Source organism: Triticum urartu, chromosome 1A (genome assembly GCF_056163025.1).
Source record: "Triticum urartu cultivar PI428250 chromosome 1A, HENAU_Tu73, whole genome shotgun sequence".
In the NCBI taxonomy this organism is placed as follows: domain Eukaryota; kingdom Viridiplantae; phylum Streptophyta; class Magnoliopsida; order Poales; family Poaceae; genus Triticum; species Triticum urartu.
Genome location: NC_141873.1, coordinates 518,281,095 through 518,288,771, shown reverse-complemented (window position 1 = coordinate 518,288,771; position 7,677 = coordinate 518,281,095). Strand labels below are relative to the sequence as shown.

The 7,677-nt window shown below is 48.3% G+C and overlaps 1 pseudogene across 1 annotated transcript; it reads right to left on the bottom strand.

Moving 5' to 3' along the window:
• Positions 1 to 4,962: 4,962 nt before the first annotated feature.
• On the bottom strand, positions 4,963 to 7,327 carry LOC125524649 (uncharacterized; annotated as a pseudogene). Its single transcript, XR_015608333.1, has 2 exons — positions 6,939 to 7,327; positions 4,963 to 6,199 (listed from the first exon to the last, which is right to left on the bottom strand). The product of XR_015608333.1 is annotated as an uncharacterized LOC125524649 (transcript).
• Positions 7,328 to 7,677: the final 350 nt, after the last annotated feature.

The window sequence follows — 7,677 nt, the reverse complement described above, 5'->3', positions numbered from 1 at the left end:
GTACCTAGTACTCCACCACACAATTCCGCAGATCCTGACCGGTGCTATGCTAGACTTCTATCGCGGCGCGTAGCTTAGCTTCACTGTTTTGCGCCGCGCACATGCAGTGATGTGTGATGCACTGATCATCGAATCGACCCACATCCCGTATAGGCAGCGACCCACATCTCGCGAGCCACGCACGACGCACATGCATGGACTGAAGCGTGCAGTGCAAAGACCAACTGACCAACACCATGCACATGCATGTTCCCACTGAGTCGAGTCGTACTAGTCGCTTTGAGCGTTGCGTGTTTTATAGCGACCGCGTTCATATTTGCAGACCTACATACAGCTCCTGCATTGTGGTTATTTTTGCCTGGCCGAATGTTATTATTAGCACCGCAGGAGTGCAGCTCCTCCTGCAAGTGCCGCATGCATGCAACCCTAGCTGCAGTGCAGTGGCTACAGACCTATGCATGCTGATGCAGGGCGGGCCGGCTATAGCTTTAGTCCTCCTACGCATGTGCTGATAGCTGCAGTGGTATCTATCCAAGGTCTACCGACGCACTCGATTGATTTTTGCTCGCTCATTCTGCCCCACGTACGTGGCTGTGCTTCGCGTTGCATTGGCCCTCGTCGTTGGATCTCGGAGCCTTGCTGCCATGGCCGGCCGGCGTTGAGCTCGTGCGAGCTAGCCGTCGACCAGCCGCATGGCCCGCATGCTGCTCACTTCAGAATTCACACATCCATGTGTATTCCACACATGCTTTCACGCATATGCATGAGGGCATGTACAATGATGCTATCTTATAAGTGCCATTTAGGATAAATAATAAGATAAAGAAGAGAGAACTCATAAGTAAGAGAAGACTAGAGATGATCTCTTAGCACAATATGTCTCATCATATTTTTAGGAATAGCTGGGTTATTGGTTTTTTTTTACGAGAAAATTTCTGATCTATTCATCTTCAATCATGGCAGTACAACGAATACCAGAAATAATAAAAATTACATCTAGATCCGTAGACCAACTAGCGACGACTACAAGCACGGAAGCGAGCCGAAAGCGCGGCGCCGTCATCGCCCCTCCATCACCGGAGTCGGACACAACTTGTTGTACTAGACAGTCAGGAAGTCATCGAGCTGAGGCCCCGTAGGACCAGCCCACCAGATTAGCAACCGCCGCAGATGAAGAATAATGTAGATCAGAAGGATCCTACTCGAAGACACACGAATGTAGACGAACAACGACGAGATCCGAGCAAATCCACCAAAGATTGATCCGCCGGAGACACACCTCCACACGCCCACCGACGGTGTTAGACGCACCGCCGAAACGGTGACTAGGTGGGAAGACCTTTATTCCATCTTCAGGGAGCCGCCACCGTCTTGTCTTCCTGAGCAGGACACAAACCCTAGCAAAACTGAAAGAAACAACAAAAAATGGAGCCCTCCCGCCGGCCCTTGCCGAGATCCATCACGACCCCATGGCCCTAGGGCCACCGGAGAGGACCGGATCTGCGGCGGCACCGGCAGGGGTGGCAGAAACCCTAGCTCTTTTTTTTTGCGAAATAGAAACCCTAGCTCTTTATGTGGAGGAGGAGGCGGCGGCGGCTAGCAGGGAAGGCTCCCACACAATAGATCTTTAGTAACAAATAGCTAGTTATTGAAAATAAGGCTAAGAAATGACTTATTGTAAACATTTTGTGTGTCATTTTTAAATTATATGCAAGATTTAAAATTAAACTATCTTATCAACCATTATACATGCGAGTGCCATGAACTGCAAAGTCCTGCACATTTTTCTTTCCACCCTTAAATTAGGTCGATCGAGGATGACGCCATTCTGATCGTACGGCGGCGAGTGGGAGAAGTTTTACGGTGCTTAATTTGGCATTCAAGTGTGCTGGTCGAGCTCGTACGGCCGGGCCGTTACCCTCATGGGCAACTAGCTTGTTGAAGGCTAGTGACGTGAACCTGGCTGAATAATCCAAAATGAGACGCATGAGTATGGCAGCATCTACAACCGGACCCTATACCCGTCCAAACAATCGGACAAGCTGCCCAGTCAGTCACCCAACCGGTCTTCTCATAGCCGGCCCAAACGCCTGAACTTACCGACACTCTCCATATTCGGTCGAAACCTACGACGGATATGAGGAGAGACCCAGACGCGTCCGGACACGCTCGCAAGGTCTGATTGACAGATAGGGCCCAAGAAGGGCCGCAGATAGACCGCAGGTCCGATGGTTGCCTCCTCCACTCCGTGTCGCGTGGCGCCGCTCTGGCGTGCCACCTGAGAGAGAAAGCCAGCTATTTAAGCCGGACGGCGGTGACATATAACCCTAGCCCGCCTCATTTCTCCCCCTTTCTCCTCCACCACTGGCACTTCCACTTCCGTCTGCCGCTTGCGATGCCGAGGTGTCGTATCACCACCTATGCCATGCTCACTCCGGAGCACCGGGTGCAGCTGCTGGAGCAGATCCAAGCGAGGCGGGCTGTTTCGCCGCCGACCTTCCTCCGGATTCACTGGAGCTTTCGGAAGATGAAGAGGAGGAGTAGCAAGCGGAGGGGGAGAAGGACCCAGAGCCGGAGCCGGAGCCCATGGAGGAGGAGGTGGCGAAGCCGGGGGAGGAAGAGGAGGATGCGAGTTTCGCCATGGCGGACTTGAAGGCGGAGTACGAGGCCGCCCAAGCGATGGAGATGGCGGAGCAGACTGCCATCCTCGAGACCATCCAGGACGAGGCCTACGTCGAGGCCAACCGGCAAGAACAGGCGGCGACAGCGGTATTGTTTGCCGAACTGGACGCAGAGGCGGAGGCGGAGGAGTAGCCGGAGCTTCCACAGACGCAGGAGCTTCCGCACTTGCCCGTCTACCCGGCACCGGGAACGGAGATCATCGAGATCTCGATGATGAGTAGTTTTACCTATGTACGTAGTATGCAGTTTTTTATTTGCATGTGTATTATAGATTTGAGGTATGAACTTTGAGTTTAATGGTTGTGGAGGACGGTTTTGGTGTGGTGTCCGCTCACTCTTCGTGGATGCGCCGGACGCGTCCGCGGGCATCTGGGAGGCAGCTTTTGAGTATTGCGGTTGTAGATGTTGTGTGACAAGTCAACGACCTTTGTATTCTCCGCCTTCCAAGGAAAATAACACAACCTTTTTAGTTTCCTCTTGAACTTTGATTAATTTCTGCATCAGCTGTAGTAAAAGCACACACTTTTTGCTCGCAAGACACGTGCTCCCTCAATATTTTTACTTCACATATATGATTTGTTTGTAGTCAAACATACAAAGTTTGATCAACTTTATAAAAAATATCAATATTCATAATACAAAAATAATATCATCAGATGTGTCATGAATTGGTTTCATATTGCATAACTTTAGTATTATAGTTGTTGAATTTGTTTTCATATAAATATGGTCAAACTTTATAAAGTTTGCTCTAGACAAATCTTATATGAGTAGTAGAAAGGACCGGAGGGAGTACGTGCACATATTTTTCTCAGGAAACACACACATATAATCTTCTCATGAAAAATAAAATATATATTTAATGTGTAGTTATTTATTCTTTAGCGCTTCAAATAAATGGAGTTTTCCTTTCTGCAAAATCTTCACTATGCAATTCTGGTTTTACTTATTTCATTACACGCAAGTCCTAATAAAAAGTTATATCACTAAACAAGTTTTTTTAATAACACGGTTGTTTTACCTAATAAAATTGTATCTTGTTTTAGTGACCAGTATAGCATCCATTTTGGTAATAGTTTTAACATGATCCCGCTTACCTCCTGTTTTCACATAAGAGGTAAGAATATATAACAGATTTGGGCCGTTGATTTAATTAAGTAGTGGGTCTGACTAAATTTTACGTTCTTACCTCCCATGTGAAAAAGAGAAGGTAAGAGGGATCATGTTAAATTTAGCCTTGGTCCAATGAGCACTCAGTACATAAACTATGGGGAACCAATTAAAAACGAGCTATTACATTTTTTTAGCTTCTCAACAACTTGTTAAAGCACCGATTAAAATCAAGCCATTTTCTTTCTCCAACACTTAAAAATAATGATTTTTTTATTTTGCAAAATCTTTGGTATAATTTTGATTGTTACTTCTTTGAATATATATGCCTGAATTATTAAAATTTTCAACCATGAAATATTTTTAAACATCGGTGACACTGTTTTACCTCGCTAAATAGAATACCACTCCTAGTGTTATGTGCATCAGTAGCTAATAATGGATTGTGCACTTTGTAACATCTATTTGGGTCAAACAATCATTGTATAGGCACCCGCAAAAAAAGCATTGTATAGGCAAAAAGTTCAGTAAAATTGGCATGCCAATTAAATCATGCAATTTGCTTTTAAACTTCCTATTAAATTGTTAAATCACTATGCTTAATTGCTTATACGAATTATGGCCTTTATTCAGCTACAATTTTAAATCTCATATATAATATGTTCAGGATTGCAACCGATCGAATTGGAAGTGTGTGTCCCAACTGTGGGTCACAAAATCTTGAATGATCCTGTTAAATGACAAATCACACTGGTCCCGTTTATATTGGGTGGCATAGGAGTGAACCATGCTTTCAATTCTATGGGATGAGCTAAGTAAAAAAAGAATAAAGCTAAAAATAAGTCAAAGATATAAAGTTCAAATTCCAAATGATGAAATGGAAACTCGGATATGACCATTCTGATTCTTAAAGAATGAGAGGGTGGTTTCCCGAAAGAGTAGGCGCAAAATAAGTATACTTTTATGTTACTTTTTTGAAATTGTTTTTGTCCTTGTGAAAGAGTCATACAAATTGAAACTCCCCAATTAATCATGTATAACCCCAACAACAAAAGGAAGGATAGCAAGAACATGAAAGAGTTGCAAACAACAACGCACCAATCATATTACAAAGATTGATTAATGGAGATACAAAACTCACAAGAGAAAGCCGACTTCTTAAGCAGAGACTCCCAAGCAAAATCCCAGATCGTTATTACACAAAGCCAGTCAATACATGAACTATTACTTCTTGTAATAAAAAAAAACGAATTGCATTGCACAGAGGCTGCAAAACCTTAACTTGATCATCACACCCAGTACTCCCAAATAATCCCCTCTCAAGTAATCTTAAATCACAGCATGACTTACCTATAATAAAGACAGTAAAATACTGCTCCTCAGAGCATTATGGATTATTAATTTATACGCACCTTCTTGGAGCAGCTAGAGACCATGCATATGCCCACGACGTAGGTGATTCATCGATCAACCCTGGCTTCCTGAGTGAAGAAAGCTTCTCCCCGCGAGCTCAGCGAGAGCTGGCCTTGCGAATCGTCAAGGTTGTCTACGGGGAACTGATCATCGGAAGCGACGTCTTTCATGGCGAAGCCGCCCTCCGGCGTGTAGAAGACGAACTGAGACACCGGGGCCAAGGACAGCAGCGACGGGAACGGCAAGCCTTGGTGAGGCACCACATGAGGCGAAGAGCGATGGCCGCCCAGCTGCTCCTGGACATTGTTGCCGCCATTGCTCCAAGCCTCATGAGCGGCGTAGTGGTGGTGGTACGACCCGGCTTGGGCCGCAGCCAGCGTCGGCATGGAGTCTCCGGCACCGTTGACCAGGCCGAGCGAGTTGCTCAGGCTCATGAACCCCTTGAGATCGCCGCCTCCGTCGTGGGCCTGCGCTGCCTTGTCGCTGTCGACGACCATCATGGACGCCGCGGCTGCCGTGGCGTGCGAGAACGGCGGCACCATGGCCATGGACGTCATGGAGGAGGTCGGCTGCAGGTGATGGTGGTGGTGGTGGGCGGAGAGCAGGAGGTCGTCGTCGTGCGGCGGGAATTGGAGCGGCGGCAGCTTGTCGATCTCGTGCTGGGCGGCGTTGAGGAGCCAGTCGACGACCTTGCTGGGCTGGCTGAGGCCGAGGCGGTCCTGGAGGTCGTAGAGCTGGATGGCCGTGGGCACGGAGAGGCGCACCCGGCGGTCCCGCAGCCCCTTGACGGTCCTCACCTTGCTGTGGCGGTCCTTGCCGCCGAACACGCGCGACACGCGCACGATCCGCGACTCCGTGGACGCTGACCAGTGCCGCGAGGCCGCCGCAGCCGCCTGCAGGGCCTTGTTGCCGGCCGCCGCCGGCTCGAACTTCCGGCGGTCGTTCCCATGGTCGCCGGCGCTTATCATCTCAAGGAGCTCATCGTCGCATGCACCTGCAGTCGATTGATCAAGCATAAGGTAATGATGATATGCATCGATCACAGTGCGTATGTGCTCGCCCTGTCGTAGTAGTAGATCATATCAATCGATTCTTGATTTCAGCATCACTGACTGAGCCACTGAGGAACACCTGCAGCTTTATTCGCCACACATAGTGACAGACAAAGCGCCGCATCGAAACAAGAACGCTGTGGCAAGGATACTGTAGCCGTCCGTACGTGTAGCGGCATGTATGCATCGTGCTACAGTCTACAACTACTGTCCACTGTACAGGGATTAATGGATGAATGAGCCTACATATGCTGCTATCACAGGCTCACACCTGCACTAATTGATTGAGTTTAGTGAGCTTGCCGGCCGGTGTCAATTAAGGAAATATATGTACTTTGAAAACCTGCTGAAGGATTTAGTTGGATTACTACATCCCCCTCGCTTACACCCATTTAGTAACCATCAAATTCTGGTAGACAATTAACAACATACCATGCCGGAAATAGCTAGTGAAAAGTGACAGGAGACGAGAGGGAAAAGGGAAAAAAAATGAAAACCATGGGATGAGCATCAGAACCAGATCGAGACCATCCGAGATTTCCATGGGGATCCAGGATTCCAGGTGCAACCCTGGCTGATTAATCCGAGGATCTACAACTCAAGAAGGAGCTCGAAATACTCACTGAAACCACGGAATCTGTGCAGATCTACACCAAGAAAGCAATTATAAACGCAACTTACAAGCATGAGAAATCGTGGGCCAGCCGGGCAGCCAGCTTCGCCCCGTAGATCGCCACGAATTAATAGGGCGAGGCGGCGAGCTGAGCTGAAGTGACCCTGCAGGCTGGCTGAGCTTTTGAGGAAGAACGCGAGCGAGCCCCGGCCGGCCGATTGCCTCCGTGCACGCCGGAGTTCCGCTGCGGGAGCGGGAGGGAGGGAGCTGCCGGCCGTCGACTGATAATCTGCGTGTAAACCCTAGCTAGCTGGATGGGAAAGGGAGGGAGCTGCTCCTGGTGATGATAGCTCCACTGGGAGGTCGCTCGCTCCTCGCAGTGGTGAGAAGAACTTGTGGTGCTTGTTAGCAGCAACTAAATGATGAGCAGCTTTCGCGCTGGCCCGTCCTTTTTACCATGGATCGTACGACGCCTACGTGCTACTCCATTCGTCAAATATATCCAGCCGGCTGGACAGAGATATTCACTGTGAGTGGCCTCGGCACGAAACGACGCATGGTAAAGCTCGGTGCTCGCCAGCCGGTAGCAGAAGTGATAGTAGTATAGTAGTCAATGCTAGACCGGAGTATAGATAGAGGTAGGACCGTAGGAGTAACCCTATAGATACGTATGAGAAGTCGCGTCACATCAAATTAAGGAACAGACAGAGACTGAGACGGGTTAATACATTGCAAAACATAAAGCGCCACCAGCTTAATCAATTGACAACTACTCCGTACTAGCTAGCAGTGCTAAATATTAATTGC